The following is a 21,354-nucleotide window of genomic DNA, read 5'->3' as shown; positions in this document are numbered from 1 at the left end:
ATCACTTATATGTGGAATCTAAAAAAAAATGATACGAGTGAACTTATTTACAAAACAGACTCATAGACATGGAAAACAAACTTATTGTTACCAAAGGGGAAAGGGATAATTTAGGCGTTTGGGATTAATAGATATACACGTAAAATAAACAACAAAGACCTACTTATAACACAGGGAACTATATTCAATATCTTGTAATAACCTATAATGGAAACAAATCTGAAAAAGAACAGATAGATAGATAGATAAACTGAATCACTTTGCTGTACATCTGAAACTAACACAACATTGTAAATCAACTATAGTTCAATTAAGAAAAGAAAAGAGGAGACCAGATAGTTCACCACATCAAAATGAGATTCAACAAGAATGAAGTTGGTAGAGAATTTTGAAGGAGGGAAAGTGCAATTGTAAACTAGAAAAGCTAAATGTCACAAATAAATCAATTTAAATACCAGATGAAAATAATCAATGTTTCAGAGCGTAAAATAAGAAATAAGTTACAATTATGAGAGCTGCAATGCCAGATATTCAGGACAAAAGTTAAAAACAATTCAATGCATACATTCATTTTAATAACTACTAAGATCAGCATGAAAGAGTTTATGTTATACCTTGTGTAACTATAAGCAAAGCTGAAATGAACACTTTTACATTTATATTGGTGCCAAGCAATTATTCGTTCACGTTTCAAGAACTCACTAAACCAAATCACTGCATTAAGTATGATCAATATCACCAAACTGGCATCCAGAAGGTTTTTATGAGTTTACTTTTTCACCAAGTGTCTGATTCCCATACCATTGCTAACTCTGGGTATTGTTTTTTAATTAAAAATTTTCCTAATTGCTAAGCAGCAAAATCATACAACATTGTCTTTATTTTTTATTTCCAGTGAAGTTGAACACATTTTTTGCATGTTTCTAGAACTTTTATATTTGTTTTAGAAATTTCCTGCTTATGCCTCTTGCCCAATTTTCTGTTGGAATATTCATTTTTCTCTTATTGACCTAAAAAAGCTTTCAAATATTCTGACTATTTATATACCATATATGTTAAAAATAGTTTTCATGATTGCAAATTTGCTCTCTGATTTGTTTAAACAACTCTGCTCTATTTGAGAGGCATGTAACTGAGTTATAGACTATTTAGGCTCAGAGCAACAGGTCTGTATCTAGCTGACCTTACACACTCATTGGCTTTCAATGAGTCTTCTGTTTACCTCAAAGATAGATGGCTTCCCAGGCTCACACCTGGGTCCTCTGTCTTTCTCTCCCCCTATATCTTCCTTCAGAAGTTCATGTACTCGAGTAGTTTTCACAACTCTGAGCTGATAATTCCTAAATCTATGTCACAGTTCCTGATGCAGTCTACCATAAAAGCCAGTAGTATGGATTCATCTGCCTGATGAACCCTTTCATTAAGATTCCATTCATTTATTTACCCACTCAAATGCATACAGCATCTCTTAAGCAGACCTAGTACCTATGAAGTAAAGTGACATTTCATTATTTTAAATTCAAAGATTTCCAACCAAAGTCAGCCGCTGCCCCACAAATTATCCTTCCTCTCCAACTGTTAATTATATCCCCAACTTTCTGCTGTTTTATCTAAAAATGTCATTACTCTTTGCTCTCTGTTGTTACCACATGCAATCAATCTCTGTTCATTTTTCCTCTAATGGCTCAAAAATTAACTCTCTTTTTTTTCACACAACTGCCACTCCGGTCCATGCTCTCATCATTTGGCACCTGTTGAACTGCCTTAACTTCCCATTGTCCTCACTGATTCCCACCTGTTTCCCACTTCAGTTGATTTTGTATCTTGAGCTGGACTGTTCTTCCTGCAGGATGGCTCTGAAAATGTCACTGCTCTGTTCAAGAATCTCAAGTGCTTCCTCTGCCTATGTAAATGAGCCCAAATCCACCTGACCCTCATTAGAAGTTTCTAATAAGCTGATTCTACTGAGCTTAACTCATCTCCCACTACTCTGTGTCAGAAACACAATGTTAGCATTGTTTCTGCACTGTCCTCCACACATTCCTTCTCACCTTTGCTCATCAATTCTGTCTGATTTATCCTTCACTTCTCTCTATCATTCAAACACCATCCACCCAACTCTTCACAGCACAGCTCAAGTCTTCTCTCTTCCAGGAAGTTGGCCCCAACTAAAACCATAGTTTGGTTTTCTTAGAACTGGAGCAGACTTCACAGAGTGCCCTCAAGGACTCTGAGCCTCAAAAATCTTAAATTCTGTTCAATAAAAATTTCTGAAACCCTCGTTATGCACAAAGCCCTGTGCTAGGAACTGGAGATGAGGAAAATAAATAGATGTGATCCCTCCTTTCAAGGAGCTTATGACCACTGGAGTGGACAAGTACATAAACATATTTTATTAAAATATGGGAAGTTCTAAGTTGGAGGTAAACACAGTGCTGTGAGAGTGAGAAGAGGGGGCATTTAATCCAACTAGGGGTTCAGGGAAAGCTTCCCAGAAGCGATATCATGTGACAAGAATGTTAAAAGATGAGCAAGAGCTATTAAGACAAAGAAAAATGGGAAGAGAGTTTGACGCAAAGGGAACAAAACAAATAAAGCCAGAGACGTAAACGGTGGAAAGGGAATGAGGAACTAGTGGCAGTATTATTAGACTGTAATGTTGAAGCAAGAACTGTTGAGAGATAAGACGGGAAGCAACCAGAGGGAGTAAGCCAGGCCTGTAGGGCTACGTAAACTATATTAAGAGCTTTGCACTCTGATCTGTAAATGATGAGGAGCCATTAAAATTGCTTAAAGAAGGAGGTTAGGGCTTCCCTGGTGGCGCAGTGCTTGAGAATCTGCCTGCCAATGCAGGGGACACGGGTTCGAGCCCCAGTCTGGGAAGATCCCACATGCCGCGGAGCAACTAGGCCCGTGAGCCACAACTACTGAGCCTGCGCTCCTGGAGCCTGTGCTCCGCAACAAGAGAGGCTGCGATAGTGAAGAGGCCCGCGCACCGTGATGAAGAGTGGCCCCCGCTTGCCACAACTGGAGAAAGTCCTTGCACAGAAATGAAGACCCAGCACAGCCAAAAAAAAAAAGAAGGAGGTTAAATGATGGGGTTTTGTAGAGTGTTCTCTGTATATTGTAGAAGCCAAATTGAAGGGAAGCAAGACAGGAGAAAGCAGACTGACTACGTATTGCAAGGTGCCAAGCAAGAGAGGATAAGGGCCTGCAAAAGGTCATTGGTATTAGGGATGGGGCTCAAAATATAGATTTGAAAAAGTATTTAAGAGCTAAAACTGTTAGAACATGCTGATTGTCTAGACATGGAAGGTTAGGGGAAATGAGAAGTCTCACATGACCTCTTAAGTCTCTGGTTTGAGCATCTAGACGGTGGTGCCAGTAATTAAACTAGAAATAAAGGAGCCATACTACATTGTGGGGTGTGGGGGATTGGTGGTGAGGACTGGAGATGGTGAGCAGAGAATGACAATGAGGACAGTTGTTGGATACATTGAATTTGCAATTCCTATAGGATATATGAGGTCAAAGCTAAAAATTTGGCATTGATCATTATTCCTCTGATGGATAAAACAATGATAGTGCTGAGATTCCCCAAGCAAAGTGTGTAGAGACAGAAATGAAGACTTTAGAACCCTGGGGTACACCGGTGGTCAATGGATACAGAGGAGAGGAAGAATCCATAAAGACCAGAAAGGAATAACCAAGGAAGCAGGAGGATACCAGGACAAATTGGAGTCAGGAAGTAAAAGCCAGAGATTTTTAGCATGGGGTGTAAGATAAGAACCAAGAAAGCATCCTTGGGCTTGGCAATATGAAGTTCACTGGTGACCTGTATAAGTGAGTGTGGACTCCAAACTGTGATGAGTTAAAGAGTAGATGAATTACAGTCATGCAGTGGAACTCTGCTGAGAAGGAAAGCAGAGGAGTTAGAATACAACTAGTGGGGATGCAGGGCCAAGAGACAGCTGACTAAGGCTAAAGGAAAAATGATTACAGAGGCAGACAGAAAACTAGTGGTCATTATTTAATTCATTACTTTTTTCAAAAATGTATTTATTTTATTAACTTTTGGCTGTGTTGGGTCTTTGTTGCTGTGCACAGGCTTTCTCGTGTTGCGGCGAGTGGGGGCTACTCTTTGTTGCGGTGCATGGGCTTCTCATTGTGGTGGCTTCTCTTGTTGTGCAGGACGGGCTCTAGGGTGCACGGGCTTCAGTAGTTGCAGCACGTGGGCTCAATAGTTATGGCTCATGGGCTCTAGAGCACAGGCTCAGTAGTTGTGGCACTCAGGCTTAATTGCTCCGTGGCATGTGGGATCTTCCCAGACCAGGGCTTGAACCCGTGTCTCCTGCATTGGCAGGTGGATTCGTAACCACTGCGCCACCAGGGAAGCCCCTTAATTCATTGCTTTAAGGAGAAAACAAGAAAGCAGTCTACAAACATACAGTTCAATACCCAAATACCTCTTTCAGTCACAAGACCAGAAAAGAATAAAGTCACATGCACTGGCACTGACTTTGGCAGAATTCTAACCACATCTTTGTGTACAGGAAAATGATGAAGTTTCTGCTCTTGCCAGGAATCAGATGCATGTCAAACTGGTCAGGCATCTCCTGGAATAACTCAACTTTAGGGTGTAATCATTTGCTTTCAGGGAAGCTGGGCACCACCATTTCTGTGAGGAGTCACTGCACCACCATGTGGCCGAGTTTTTCTCAACTTTCTCCCACAAGTAGTTCTGGGTTGAATCACAGAAAAGGAGAATTCTGCAGCTGGAAGAGACCTCAGGGGCCCTCTCCTTATTGTACAGATGAGGATTTGCCTAATTTTTCAAAATCTTTTTATTTTAACTTGTATATCTTGTGCATATATGAGCGATTATATATATATATACATATATATATACATATATATATATATATATGTATATATATATAAGGCAGACAACAACAAAAAAAATATACCCAATCTTTAAATACTCATTTAAACCCAAGAATAGCATCCCTATCAGACTCCCTTGTTTTAAGTCTAACACAGTGATGAGATGCAGCAATTTGCACCGATCCTTGTTCCTAAACTAATCTTTAGCAACAATCATATTGCCAAGAGATTATTATGATATTTTGTATAAATTAAGCCATTTCAGATTATATTTTAAAAATGTATGTGAGCTCAAATGGAATGGTGAAATAGGAAACAAGCCTACCTAGGATCAATTATCTTAAGATACAAAACTCATTTCTATGTTATCATTTTGCTTTTCTATTTATGATTTTCTCTGATAATATGAGTAACAGATGTCATAAAGAAAGCTTGGAGATTTCAGAGGGGAAAAACGGTATTAAAAATAACTCAAAATTCCATAACCAAACAATAATCTTTCTTAAGATTTTGGCACTTTCAATATCTTCTATATGTTTTAAGTTAAACATATCAAACTAGCCATTTTAGTATAGCACAGGGAACTATACTCAATATTTTTTTATAACCTATAATGGAAAAGAATCTAAAAAAGAATGAATATATATACATACACACACACACACACACACACACACACACACACACACACACATATATATAAATTGGAAAAACATAGTCATTTTATTTATTCCATGGAATTAGCTAAGAGTAAAAAAACTTTCTCATATTTACAGAAGTTCTTTCACTCTTTATTTTAAGCCCACCTAACCAAAATAGTCACTTGGGGACTTTAAACAAATGTCAAACTTGGAGTCAACTTGGAGACTTTAAACAAATGTCAAAGAGTTAAAACACAGCAACACTGACAAGGTTTGGGCAAACTTTGTCCAAGGTGGCATCTTTAGCCAAACCACTCACTTGTTCATCAATGTGTTGCCCTTAATTATTTCTTAAATTCCTTACTGTGTTGGCTTCTCCCTGCATCTTTTTATCTGCCAGTCCAAAGATTTTTCCACTGATTCTGGATCATTTGGAAAGGGAACACCCTATATTAGCAAACTACAACATTTGAAATGCTTCAGATCAAAGCAATGGACTCCTCCTGAATGCAATATTAATAAAAGTAGTATTAGTAATGGTGAGAACAATATATGAAGCTCTTATAAGTGCTTTACGAAACTCTCATTTAATCACCCCGATTTTACAATGAAGGGTTGTTAAGAAATGGCCTTGCCTCACAAGCTAATATTCAGGTGGTCAGCCTCTGCCCCAAACCCTATTTCAGTAACCAGAATCCCATAGTTCAAGACGTTTTCCAGGGACTCAATGCTTAACCAACCCCAGATTTTCTGATTCTTTTCAACCTACACTAATGTAATTATATCACAAGTGCAGTGACTAACATTTTGAAAAAATACCTGCTTCTCTCTTGATTTTTTTAATAGGTCAGCCCAAGGAGTCCATTTGTCTGGGGGAATACTAGAATATTTTACAAAAGGAATGCAAAGGGAAAAACTGAGCAAATATTCAGCTTCTGATATACAAAATAGATTTATTCAGAAGACAATTTTTATTTTCCTGAGAAAATAGAACTCCTTTATTCCCCACCTTAAGACCCAACATCTACAGAGGTTGCCTGTAGTATGGGAATGATAGAGCCCTGGACTTATGATGGGCAAGGCCCCTGTGAGGCTTGATGTTCAAAGATAAAAGGAATATATGACTTGGGAGGTAAAAGACAAAGTCACCCCCTGCTTCATTTTTTAATAAAAGAAAGAAAGTTGGGGATGTAGGAGAGCCAAGACTGTTAACCATGTGTGTCCCGAATGCCCCCGTTCCAGGCTTTGTCCCCTAGAGGGGGAGGTACAGTTGGGGAACACTGTGGGCAGGAGGAATTGCTTATTGCCTGTTCCCCACTCAAGACTTGGAGAATAACTACCTCTTGCACCAACCTGGCACACAACCGCATCCATTAGGAAGCCCAGAGTGGAGGGACTCTCAAAAGTTCAGCTTTCCAAAGCAATCCTTGGTTCTCATGGGCTGTGGGGGGCTGAGGCAAGATCCACAGATCAGAAACTGATTCCACAGCGGACAGTGACCTTATTACAGAGACTGACGTGGACCTGTGGGCCATTGGACCAGCAGGAGGACACGGTGGAGACCCAGGCCTGCAGCCAGTGGGAACCAAGCCCAACCAAAGGGGCACGGCCAGGTTCTGAGCAGCCAGGAGAGAAATGGGGCAGCAAGATACCAGTCACTGACTTCACAGGAAAATGCCAGCAAAGCAAAGAACAGCCAGCTAAACAGGAACATCACCTGGGTTCCAGAGAACACGGGACCCAAAGACACAAAGTCTTCCTCTCAGACCTTCTTCCTCACAGGTATAGATATCAGCTCTGGGAGAAACACAGGAGAGGGGAGCAATCAGAGAGAATGCATTTCCCGCCCCCCCCCCCCCAGAGAGACTGAGCATTACCTAAAGGAACTGATTAAATTATCAACTTTTTTGCCCCCCTGATAGCCAGCAGATGAGTCCCGCTAAAGAGCAGATGAGCTCTAGGCAAAAGAAAGAAATAATATCCGGGGAGGATCCGGGTTACGGGCTAAGGTGGATGATTTAACACACACATCTATTTTCACTCCTTCCTAAAATCAGAACTGCAGAAAAGGAAGCTTTGAAGAGACACAAATCCACAAGAATGGGAGAACAGAAGAGACCCCAGCAGCACATTCTGGAAACTGGAAAGAGATGGGAAAGTGACAACTAAACTCACTAGGTCTGAGAAAGCTGAATCCCTGACTGACAGTACTGCAGAGAACCAACCCAATTAACATCACAAAACCTTCAAAGGTCTCGGGAACTGCAAGTCCCAAGATCTCTGGAACTTGAAGGGCCTCTGAAATAAGAAGGCCCGAGTGAACACTATTTCAGAAGCAGTTAGAGTTCCTAGATTGCCTCGTCTTCTCTGTTTCCCTTTTCCCAGTTTGACAGAAGTCTGAAGATTCGTTCTCTGAAAAGGGTAATAGAGGAATTCTGGATCTGGAGGACACAGGTGCAGTTGCTGGTGTAGGTACCTGATCCAAAATATCGAGTGAGGGGCTGTGCATAGTGAATGCTGAATGCGACAAACTCTTGGCACCTTCCCCCAGCTCCGCTTTGAAAACTCTAGCAGAAAGGCACTTACACTCCTGGCAGGAAGTTGGAATCCAGCCAACTAGTCTAATTCAAGCAGTGTGGTGCAAGACACAGACATGATGAGGACTATCTTCACTACATCTCTCATCTCAATTGAATCATCTTTTTAAATTGAGTAGAGAATATGCTAGGGAGCCAGGTCCACATTCATTCGTATCTGTCCCTGGCTTGTTGTGACCTTGAGCTGATCGAAGTTCCTACGATCTCCTCTACTCCTTCAACTTTAGCCAGCTGAGGATGCTTCTTTCATACCAAAGAATCCCCCTGCATTGCCCTATTCCGGAGGGCTGCACGTAGGTGGTGAGATGCAAAGCAGAAGATACAAAGCAGCTATTCCATTTGACCACATTTCTATCAGATGCCCAAAGCCTGGTCCACACGACAGCCCTGCAGATTGTGGTGACTATGGGGTCAGCTATGTGGTGACTCCTACGTTTCTCACTCACGATCTTGTTGATTGACTTCCCCAAGGGGATCTTATAAACTCTCAGAAAAACTAAAACCAAACCATGATCCAGAGACTCTATTGAGCTTTTCGTCTCCTGGGAACAGTCACAATACTGGCAATATGGCTCTTTTTATACACAAATAGATTTATGCGTACCACTCAGATTTTCAAAAACTACACGATGCACTGTTTATGGATTCACACACCATTGTGAACTATAAACCTTAGTGGTCACAGGAAAGTAAAGATATGAATGAGTGCAGCATGGCAGCTGCCACTGAGATCACACCTGGTCTAGCCCATGCACTCATGGCTGTAAGTCACACCGAAGACTTAGCTAACCCTCTGGGAAGCATGAGGGCACAAGCAATACCTCTCTGGGGTGCTTCTAAAAGAGAGGAATACAAAGAAAACAGAGGCCTTCTCTTCCACATTGACAAAGACCACCCAGCTCTGCCACCTAAGGGCTTCAGGGCCCTAGTTGTGTTGCTACTTGACAAGAACGGGATTTCTCTGTGTGGGGGCATATAGGAAACATCCCTTAAAAATTGCCAAGTGTACTTAGGTGACAAGAGTGGTAGAGAAAAATGGTCAAGAGATTGGGCTCTCAGATGAATTCAAACCCAGACTCCAGAACCTACTAGCTCTCACCTTAGTCAATTTACGTAACTTATCAGAATTCAATCTCTTTATCTGTAAAATAAGGGTTGTTATGGTCACACATTTTTTTGTTCAATCAATACCATTCACACATTTGGTGAAGAAATACTTTTTGTGCATATATTCTGTGCCAGGCACTCTATTGGCACTTAGGATGCATCAGTTAAAAAGAGAGAGAGATTTATCAAACCATTCCCTGCCCTTACAGTACTTATATTCTAAAGGAGGATATAAACAAAAAATAAACGCTAAGTAAACGTAGTAAATATGCAGTATATTAGAAGGTAAGTCCAAGGAGGAGAAAAAGCAGGGAACTGGAAGTTTGGGGGGTTTTAAATAAGAGGTTTAAAGTAAGCTTCAACAAGAAGAAAACAATTGAGCAAAGACTTAAGGGAGTAATGTAGGGATTACGCGACACAGTGCAATTAAATGCTCTTACCGTACACCTCTCCTGGCATAGCAGGTGCTCAGCGAATTATGCTGGTGATGTTGGGAGGAAAAGGAGAAAGAGGAATGGCAAGAGATCAAGGTTCCAAGTGGGCAGATGAGTGGGACAGCAGGATGTAACATATGGACTATTCTTGTGAAGATGACACTCTTTAATAATAGTAACTATTACTTATCAAAATTTGCCTATGTGCTAAGCATAGTGCTAAATTTTAAAATATTTTTTCTCATCTAATACTTGTAAGTAGCCCTATGAAGGCAAATTGAGGCTGACAGAAATAAATCATTGGCTCAAGGTCACACAGCTAGCTGGCAGTAAATTAGAGGTCGTCAGAACCTTGGCCAGGTGCTTCTGCTACTGGCACTCTTGGTCCCCTTAATGCTCTGCTTCCCAGGTTTGTTCTCAGGCACCAGTGAGACCAGTGGAAGTGTGGGTCACAAGCAAGAAACGGAGGCATGTGTGGAGTGACGGGGTCAGGACTATGTCGCTCTCTTCATCTGCACTGGATGAGCTGCCTGGCTGAGCACTAATACCATATAATTTAGAAAGTCTGCTAGACAACAATCCTCCCTGCATAGAACAGGGAAAGACACTGTGGAACCACCTAATTGGGGGGTTTTTAAATAATAGATTAGAACTTCTTCAAGCTAGATGGCCTCTCCCAAAGTGTGCTTCTTAGCAGCCCAGGCCCCAAAGATTCTCCACAATAAAAGAATAATTGGTAGTCCAGTAGGCATGAGGCCCCTTGTCTGCAGCACCCACCCAGGGTATGGTCATGGGAAGACTCAATGACGCACATGTGTTGACTGACTCCAGAGGAAGCTGTGCAATTGGGTTAATCCAGTGCTCCTCAGACACAGTTGATTACAGAAGCCACCTGACCCGTGGGACAGCTGGTCTGCTGCTCTGAGGCATGCCCTGCACATGGAGAGGAAACCAGTGGTGTTTTCAAGATTCCTCTCAAGCTAATGAGAAAATATAGTTTAAACTTAAGTTCAAATCTATGCTCAGAAAGCAAGCCCTCTCATGCATTAAAATGTTGGAGGGAAGAGAGAAAGGCCTTGGAACACGAGAAAACAAAACTGAGAAATTTTACACCATGCCTTGGTTTCACAAAGAGCAGAAACTGAAACCAACAGACATTTCTGTTAAAGGGTTCACCTTCTGGAGCCCTGCAACCCAGCAACGATCTCATATTATCTAAAATAAGCAAGAGGTTTCCCGCCACAAAGCCAGAGGGCAAAACAAGTCTGCCAGACCCTTCAACGGACACGGCAGCCTAAAGAGCTCACATCAACACAGGAACATTTGAACAGAGAAGGGGAGACAAGGCGAGCCACCTCCTCTCCCACTTTCTCTGAGGCCGTGAAGTCTGCCACTTGCCGCATGAGTGGCAACATGAACCTGGGCAGCTCCAATACACCAAAAAAAAAAAAAAAAAAATGGGGGAAGTGACACTGGGTGACATTCTCCATGAGAGAAATGAGTAATAGTGTCAAAATAGTGCATGGTCTACTGCCCCTAGAGACTTCAGCATGACACCTCCCCCACCGAAACAGTGAGCCAGCAACAAATAGCAAATGTCACAGAAAACAAACCTCTTGCTTTTGGGTCCCCCCCCCTCAGCTGAGGCTTGGAAGGGAGGAGGCCAGCTGAGAACACAGAGGTGGTGAAAAGTCACACTATGAAGCCCCTGTAGTGCTTTTATTCACAGGCAACATAATTGAGCATCCCTATGTGCCACGGTCATGCTAAGTTTTCTTAAAAATATTTTATTGCATTTAGATGAATATCCAGGGCAGCCACAATCAACTTTGTTAATAATGTAAACATCAGAAACCTCACACACACACACACACCTCCCTTCCCAATCTACTGTATTATAAATAAAGAGGAAATTTAGAACAGGTAGCCAGTTCAAGCCAGCCTGCCTTGCCTGAATACCAGTAGCAGCAGAAAGGATATGCTGAAAACAGATAAGCAAATAGGTCTCTTCTAACGTTATCCCCATCCCCCCATGGATGGTACCACCTTCTCATTTCCCCTTCTGCTGCCGCTCCGAGTCACTGCACAGCTCTGATCACATGACCCTGAATGTGGCAAAACCAAACATGGGGCACCAGGGGAAGCAAAGTTGTAGCAACTACAAAAGAATTTTTTCAGGTCAGGGCTTCATTATAATACGGGATTAATAAGGCTATCCCTGTGATAATGCTTCCATCTTTACTACCATCTGCACTGCCACAATTCCCTCCTTGTCCTCAAACAAAGAGACACAAGTTAGAGGAAAAAGATACATTCTATTCTCCTATTGTTCACTGACTAGATCCCCAGTGCCTAAAGGACATATCTGGCATATGGTAAATTAAATATCTGTTAAATAAATTTGTTGCTAAACAAAAACAGTCACCTTTCCCTAGGAGGTAAGATGGGTAACAAATCACTTGAAAATGTGGTCATGTTTTTTACATTTATGTAAATAAATGAGATGAAGAGATGGGTCCTATGAATGTGCTTCAGGATGGGTCTATAAGTTTTCTTGCTTTGTTATTTTTGGTGTGTTTTTAATTAATCCTTATGTGCCATTAACTAGGAATCCATAGGTTGTATATGTTATTCTTACCAGGTATTCATTCCCACAGCACCTTGCTGCACACGAGTATTAGAATACTACTACATAACAGAACAAGGTGGGAAGGGAGTGAGGTCCTTGGATAGAACAGAATTCTTGGAAGAGTTGTTATAGGAAGAGATACTAGGTGCCCTTAGTATCTCTCCCTTGATAATCCTTTACCTCACTTCATAAGCTAACAAGTCTGTGCTTTTAGCTTGTCTTCACACAGATCAGGAGCCAAAGGCATAGCCTCATTTTTTACTTTCATGTCACCATAATCCAGTGGCCATTTTTCTCCCAATCTCCACCCTTTTGCATCATTGACTTTTGGTCATTTCCTCAACCATTCCTTCATAGCTGCATAATATTACACTTTTCTCCTTTCTTTTCACTTTTTCAAGGTCCCCACCTTTTGCTCCTACCCTGTGCATTCCACAGCCCCATTTGTTCATCCCATCTTTATTTCACACACTCATTCTTACTCACTCAGTTTTACTTTTGTGTTTGTTTTCCTTGTGGGATTATTCATATTTTCTCTTACTTTCTTCTTTCCATCCTCTTCCAACCTCCCCCCCCCTTTTTTTAAACCTTTTTTTTTTTTTTGTCTAAAGTTTCACTTCCTTGCTCTTCTGTCTAGGTTACTGCCCCTCTCAAATTATATAAAGTTTGGCTTCTGCATTCTTATTTAGGAGGAAAATTTTATAATTCTTAAATGTCCATTACTTGTATCCTCAGATTTTCTCTCATACCCTTTTGGTTTCTTTTAGAGTTTTCATAGACCAACACTGATGTGTAGCAAGATCTCCTTGTTTCAAGCTTCTTCCCTTCACCTGTAACCTTTTTTTCGCTATAATAAAGGAATACACATAAGCCTTAACAGGTTAGGAGGGGCAAAGTTGGCAAAATTATAGAAGAGTCATCTTTTTCTTCCTCTTCTATCTCCCCCTTCCTCACAGTTTCTTCTCTGGCAAATTGTGCCCACATTTTATCTACGTGAATTCTGATAACTGGTGACTATTGTAAAAGTCTATATTCCTTAATGACTATGTGTTGATTAAATATATACATTTTTTTTACTTTCCTTTTCCCTATGTGTACTTGTATTTGTATTTGTATATACTTATGTATATAGGTCCCAGTGACCAATAAGTGGAGCTTTGGAAAATCAAGTGTAGAAACAAAAAACAAATAATTAAAAGGAAAAAAAAGACTACTACTCCTATCTAATACTCAGTAAATGGTACTGAAAATGAATAGAAAAATGATACCATGATATCAACTCTAGAGGAAGCTATAGAATAAAATTATAAATTAAAAGAGTAAAACATTTTCTTGGGAATCCAGAGAAGATATGGAGCAAGCTGTCCAAGTTTCCAGAACAAGATAATTTCAATTTTTTATTCCATGTTTAGGGGAACCCAATACTTGTCTCTTAAATGGGCCAAAGCTGAACAACTTACCTAATTTGTAAAATATTATGTAGTCTCATAGATCTTGACACCTATGGTTAATTAGAGTACACTGTGTAGACTGGCATGTGAATAACTATTTTTGAAAGATAGGGAAGTACAGCAAATGAAGGATAACCTATGCTTTCCTTCTCCATACCATTGTTTCTCTTATTATCTGACCACATCACTTCATACTTTACTACATATGATCTCTAATTATTGCATTCCTTCTTCTCTTGCCCTGACATTAACTATATAGTTCTTGAGAAAACAGTCTGTATCATGTGGGAGGGAAAAAGGAATAATAATCATTTATTAAGTGTTTACTATATTTCAGGCACTAAGCTGCATGCTGTAACATTGAGTTGGCTCATTTTACACTGACAATCATCTTGTGAAGTACATATTGCTGTTCCCACTTTACAAAAGAGGAACTTTGGGCTACAGAAAATTTAAATATCTTGTCCCAGATCACGTGGACAGAAAGTGGAGAGACTGAGATTCAATCCCAGATTAATCTCTCTACTATCCTAGTCTTCCTACCTGCATAGTCTCTATCTCACTTCGAGTCATATGGTAGGTATTCAGAGAATGATCCCCAACATTTAAGGTAATAGCAGTAAAGCCAAGCAAAAGGTCTCTCTCCTCATCTCATATTTTAGGACTGCCTCAAAGCTTACTACTTTTTATTACTACTTGTACTGCCCCTCTTACAACTGGCACTAGGGCTTGGTATTCCCTTGCTTCTCTTGTGCAACAGTCCTCACTTGAAAATTCTCTTCCCAGCATCCCTTGACCTTAGGATATCTGGGCCTCCTTGGGGGCCATACAACTAATATTTTATACATGTGCACATGAAAGGAGAATCTCTTCTGTGTCCCTTGTTTCTCCCACTGCATCTAGCATAGTACTGTACTGCATTTTCATCATTATTGTTGTCATCATTGATGGTTACACTGGTGTGTTCACTTTGATGTGTGTACTTTTCTGTATCTAACAGATAGTTCTATTAAAAAAATTTACGTAAAATATTAAGAATAGAGGATATGTTTGGACACCCTGTTCAACTCAGCATTCACACTCATGTAAAAGTGAAAACATGTGTTAACAGGTTTTAATACTAAAATGTATAAAAGGAAACTTTTAGGACTTTATCCTAATGAACTAATCAGAGATGCAGGTTAAGGATGCACAAGGAAATTTGAGGCAATATTTTTTTAATTTTTTAAGTTTTTGGCTGCACCCCACAGCATGTGTGATCTTAGTTTCCCGACCAGGCATCTAAACTGTGCCCCCTGAACTGGAAGCATGGAGTCTTAACCATTGGACCACAAGGGAAGTCCCTGGCAATATTTTTATAATACGGAAAAATTGGAAATTGTGCAGCTGTCCAATATGACAGAACTGTGTCTTACTAAAATATATCTACTTGATGGAAAAATGGGCTTCCAAATTAACTTAAAGACATTCAGAAAATGTTCATTATATAAGGAAAAAGCATAAACCCACCATATGATAGCAATTTGTTTAAAAATACACTCACGCACAGACAATGTATGTCTGTGTGTGTCCATATAAGTGTGTATGTGAATGTATAGCTATAAGGTGTATATTTTATAGACATATTCATAGAAACAACAGAAAATAAAACACCCCAATATATCACCAATATTTATTTCTGGAGGGTGGAATTATTAGTCGTTCTAATTTTTTTCCTTACATTATTCTGCATTTTTCAACTTGAATTTACTTCTTCCTCAACTCTACCTTCTTTCCAGCCACCAAGTACAATATTCTCCTCTCCTCAAACCTCTTTTCTACTCCTCACCCTTCATGACTACCTCATTCGGGGAAAAAAAATTAATAAATTTATGGAAATATAGAAAATAAAATCTAGAAGGAAATATGCTTAAAGTGGTGATGAACTTATATTTATAGGTGACTTTTTAATTTCTTCATGCTTTTATGTACTTTCTAAATTTTATTCTATAATCAGGAGAAAAAGAGAGTTTGAAATATTAGGAAAAGGGAACATTTCCAGGATGGCATTGTAAGGGCATCCAAAAATCTGGTTCTCCATAAAAGTGATGAGACTTTGGGGGGAAAATGTGAAAATCAAATTTTTTGGAACTTTGGAAATTAACCAAAGTTGTACAAAAATCAGAGGGGCATTTATTAAAAACAAAACAAAACAAAAAAAACAGCTGAATCTCAGTAAGAACAGTGAGCTTTGTGACATTTTAACTTATTCTATTCCCATGGCCCTCTCCTCAGCACCAAGCTAGCCTTGAAATCCAGCAACCCTAGAAGCATGGTAGCTGTCAGAACCAGCAGCCCAGCGACCACTGGAGGGAGCAGAATGATTTTGAAGTTCCCCAGAAAGCCGCAACCCCAGAGAATCATCATTATTTGACCTGTATGGCAATTCCTCAGATAAGTCCTATTCACAAGGTTTGTTGTTTTTTGACCTCAGAGCTCACTCCTTAACAAAAGTCCTATCCTCATGGCATCTGCTGAAAACAATCTGGTAATTGTTTAACATTGAAGTGGCTTGTGGCAGTGATACCAGCTGGGGCAAACAAGATGCTGGTCAAAAAATCTGGGGAATGAAATCTCTATAGGGGGCTTTGAAAATCTCCAACATGTTCCTGGGGGTCTAGAAGGATGCTCACATTTGAGGACGATGTGCATACCTAAGAAAGATATGAAAAAGGCTCTAATACCTCAGCTGTCCAAACTAGAAGCTCTGCACAAGAAGGAAGAAAGGGCTAAGGCAGAGTCATAAACTTTCAGTGTTGAAGGCCTATCCCAACACACACAAAGAACCTCACAGTAAAGTGTAGGAGACTTATTGATTCAAGGAATTTAAGGACATTTTCACCGAAATCTTAGCTGATCATTAAGCTAAATAAATAGATATACATCAATGACTTCACACAACAAAGGATACAGACTTTATAGCATTCATCCGGGAAAGTTAATAAGCAAATAGCAGGAAAAGAAAAAAGGAACAAGAACAACAACAACAACAAAAAACTAGGGAAGAGGGGAGTCTGATTTCCAGAATTGTCACATTATATTATTTTTAATGTCCAATATTCACCAAAAAAAAAAAAAATACATGCAAAGAAACAGGAAAGTATGGTAGATTGAGATAGGTAATTTGAAATTATACAAAGTATGTTTTCATACCATAAAGGAATAAAAATAGAAATCAATAGCAGAGGGAGATTTGAGAAAATGACAATATGTGGGAATTAAACAATGATTTCCTAAATAATTAATAGGTCAATCACAAAGTCAATTTGAAAATACTTTGAGATGGAATGATAATGAAACGCAACATACCAACACTTATGGGATGAAGCTGAAGCAGTGCCTGCTGGAAATTAATAGTTGTAAATACCTATATTAAAAAAGAAGAAATCTTTCCCTAATCTAACCTTCCATCTTAAGAAACTAGGGGAAAAAAGAGCAAATTAGATGCAAAGCAAACAGAAGAAACAAAATAGTAAGGATTAGAATGAAAATAAATGAAATACAGAATGGGAAAATTCAATGAAACCCAAAGCTAGTTCTTTGAAAAGACCAACAAAATTGACAAACATTTAGCTAGACTGACAAAGCGGGAAAAAAAGACAATACTATATCAGGAATTAAAAAGAAAACATCACTACCAACTTTACAAAAATAAAAGAATTCTAAGGGATTACTGGGAACAACTGTACACCTACACATTAAATAACTTAAATGAAATGAACAAACTCTTAGAAAGATACAAACTACGGAAAGTGACTCAAAGAGAAATTGAAAATCTGAATGCACTATATCAAGTAACGGTATCAAATTAGTAATTTTAAAACTTCTCTCCACAAAAAAGCCCACGTTCAGAGGGCTTCACTGGTGAAATCTATAAATGTTTTAAGAAATAATTAATACCAATCATTCATAAATACTTCCAAAAGATAGAAAAGAAGGGAACACTTTCCAAATTATTGTATGAGGCCTGTGTTACACTAAAACAAAAACTAGACAAATATATCACTAGAAAAGAAGACCAATGTCCCTCAGTAATACAGAATCAAAAGTACTCAGCATAATACTAGCAAACCAAATCCAGCAACAAATAAAAAGAATTACACACCACAACAATGTTGGATCTATCCTAGGAATGCAAGGTTGGTTTAGCATACAAAAAAATCAATGTAATACATCATATTAATAGAATATAAGACAAAAACCAGATGATCATCTCAATTGATGCAAAAAAACATTTGAAAAATTCAACATCCATTCACATTCAAAACATTCAATATACTATGCATAGAAGAGATGTTTCTAGATCTGATAAAGGCCACCTATGAAAAACCCACAGGTTACATTTTAACAGTGAAAGGCTGAATGCTTTACCCTTATGATCTGGAACAAAAATATCTGCACTCACCACTTCTATCCTACAGTATACTAGAGGTTCTATCAAGGCAATTGAGAAAGAAAAAGAAGTAACAGAAATCCAGATTGGAGAGGAAGAAGTAAATCTATCTCTATTTGCAGATTATATAATCTTGCATATAGATAATCCTAAGGAGTCCCTGAAAAAGCTATTAAAATTTATAAACAAATTCAGAAAACTTGTAAGAGACAAAATAAATATACAAAAATCAATTGAATTTTTAAACACTAACAATAAACAATCTGAAAAACAAATTAGAAATAATTTCATTTACAATAGCATCAAAAACAAAACATTAGGAATATATTTAACAGAAGAAATGTACGACTTTTACACTGACACTACAAAACATTGTTAAAAAATATTATTTAAAAACATAAATAAATGGAAAAACAACCCATGTTAATGGATTGGAAAACTTAATATTGTTGAGATGGTAATAATCCCTACATTAATCTACAGATTGAACACAATGTCTATCATATCAAACATAGCTTTTGGGGGCATGAATTAACAAATTGATTCAAGAAATTCATGTGGAAGTAAAAATAAATCAGAATAGACAATTATCAAAAACTATCATCAAAAAGAAAAAGACAAAGAAAAACAAAGTTTGAGGACTCATGTTTCACAATTTCAAAACTTACTACAAAGCTACAGTAACCAAGACAGTGTATTGGCATTAGGATAATAGGGGTTCCAAGAAGAGAAGAGAGAGGAAAGGAGATCAAAAGTGTATTTGAAGAAATTATGACTGAAAATTTCTCAAACCTAATGAAGGAAACAGATATCCAGGTACAGAAAACACAGAGGGCCCCAAACAAGATGAACACAAACAGACCCACCCAAGACATATTATAATTAAAATGGCAAAAGTTAAAAATAGAGAGAGGATTCTAAAGGCAGCAAGAGAAAAACAAGAAGTCAGTTACAAGGGAATCTCCATAAGACTATCAGCTGATTTCTCTGCAGAAACTTTGCAGTCCTATTCAGATTTTGATATATTCAGAGTCCTGAAAGTGAAAAACCTGCAACCTAGGATTCTCTACCCAGCAAGGTTATCATTTAGAATAGGAGAGATAAAAAATTTCTCAAGGAAAAAAACTATAAAAGAATTCAGCAATACTAAACTTAACCTAAAAGAAATATTGAAAGGTCTTTTCTAAATAGAAAAGAAGCAAGAATCTATAGGAAAGGGAAAAATCATAATAGGAAAGGCAACCATACAAAAGGATTGAAGATCACTTAAATAAGCCAGTACAAAGATTTAAAACAATAAAAAAGTTTGTAAAAGTGATTATAACTACAATTAACAGCAAAAGAATAAGCATAAAGATGTAAAATAGGACATCAAAATCAGAAAATGGGGAGAGGAGGAGAAAAATGTAGATTTTTTTTGTGTGTTTGAACCTGTATGACTATCAGTTTAAAGCAAGTAGATATAGTTATGGGTGAACCATATTTGAACTCCAGGGTAACCACAAATCAAAGACATAAAATAGATTCACACAGAAAAAAAGAAAGGAACTCAAGCATACTACAAAAGAAAACCAGCAAACTACAAAAGGAAAAACAAAAAGAAGAAATGAGCAGAGAAGAACTACAAAAACAACTGGAAAACAAGGTTTAAAATGGCAATAAGTACATACCTATCAATAATTCCTTTAAATGGCAATGAACTAACTGCTCTAATCAAAAGACAGAGTGGCAGACTATATTAAAAAAAAAAAAAAAACAAGAACCTACAATACGCTGCCTACAAGAAACTCACTCAGTGTGAAAGACACACGCAGACTGAAAGTAAGGGGTTGAAAAAAGATATTTCATGTAAATGGAAATAACAAGAAAGCAGGGGTAGCAATACTCACATCAGACAAAATAGACTTTAAAACAAAGGCCATAAAGACAGACGAAAAAAGACATTATACAATGGTAAAGGGATCAGTCAAGAAGAGGATATTACACTCATTAACATACATGTACCCAATGCGGAGCACCTAAATATATAAAACAAATATTAATAGACATAAAGGGAGAAATTGACAGGAATACAATAATAGAAGACTAACACCCTACTGACATCAGTGGACATATCATCCAGACAGAAAATAAGTAATGCAACAGAGGTCTTAACACAATAGACCAGTTGGACTTATTTGATATCTACGGTCAACAACATCCAAAAAAACAGACTACACATTCTTTTCAAGCATGCATGGAATATTTTCTAGGATAGACCCATACTAGGTCACAAAACAAGCCTCAACAAATTTAAGAGGATACACATTTTTTCAAGCATCTTTTCTGACCACAATGGTATGAAACTGGAAATCAACCACATAAAGAAAAATGGGAAAAGAACAAACACAGAAAGACCAAATAACACGCTAAAAAAATAAAAAAAGAGTCAATGATGAAATCAAAGAATAAATCAGAAAATACCTAGAGGTAAATGAAAATGAAAACATAACATTACAGAATCTATGAGATGCAGCAAAAGCAGTTCTAAGAGGGAAGTACATAGCAAGAAACTCAAGAAACAAGAAAAATCTCAATTTCTAACCCAAGAAACAAGAAAAATCTCAAATAATCTACCTAACCTACTACCTAAAAGAATGAGAAAAAGAAGAACGCACAAAGCACAAAGTCATCAGATGGAAGGAAATAATAAAGACAATTGAGAAAATAAAAAAGCAGAGATCAAAAAATAGAAAAGATCAATAAAACCAAGAGTTGGTTTTTTGAAAAGATAAACAAAATTGACAAACCTCTAGCCAAGCTTACCAAGAAGAAAACAGAAAGGACCCAAATAAACAAAATAAGGAATGAAAGAAGAGAAATAACAATTGATACTACAGAAATACAAAAAATTACAACAGAATACTATGAACAGTTATATGCCAACACATTGGACAACCTAGAAGAAATGGACAAATTTCTAGAAACATACAGCCTGCCAAAACTGAGTCAATAAGAAGCAGACAATTTGAACAGACTGATCACTAGAAGTGAAATATACTCTGTAATTGAAACACAAACAACAAACAAACAAACAAACAAAAACTCCCGTCAAACAGAAGTCAAGGACTGGATGGCTTCACTGGAGAATTCTACCAAACATACAAAGAAGAATTTATACACATTCGTTTCAAATTATT

Source organism: Eschrichtius robustus, chromosome 3 (genome assembly GCF_028021215.1).
Source record: "Eschrichtius robustus isolate mEscRob2 chromosome 3, mEscRob2.pri, whole genome shotgun sequence".
NCBI lineage: Eukaryota > Metazoa > Chordata > Mammalia > Artiodactyla > Eschrichtiidae > Eschrichtius > Eschrichtius robustus.
Note: the sequence above shows the minus strand (reverse complement) of the source record.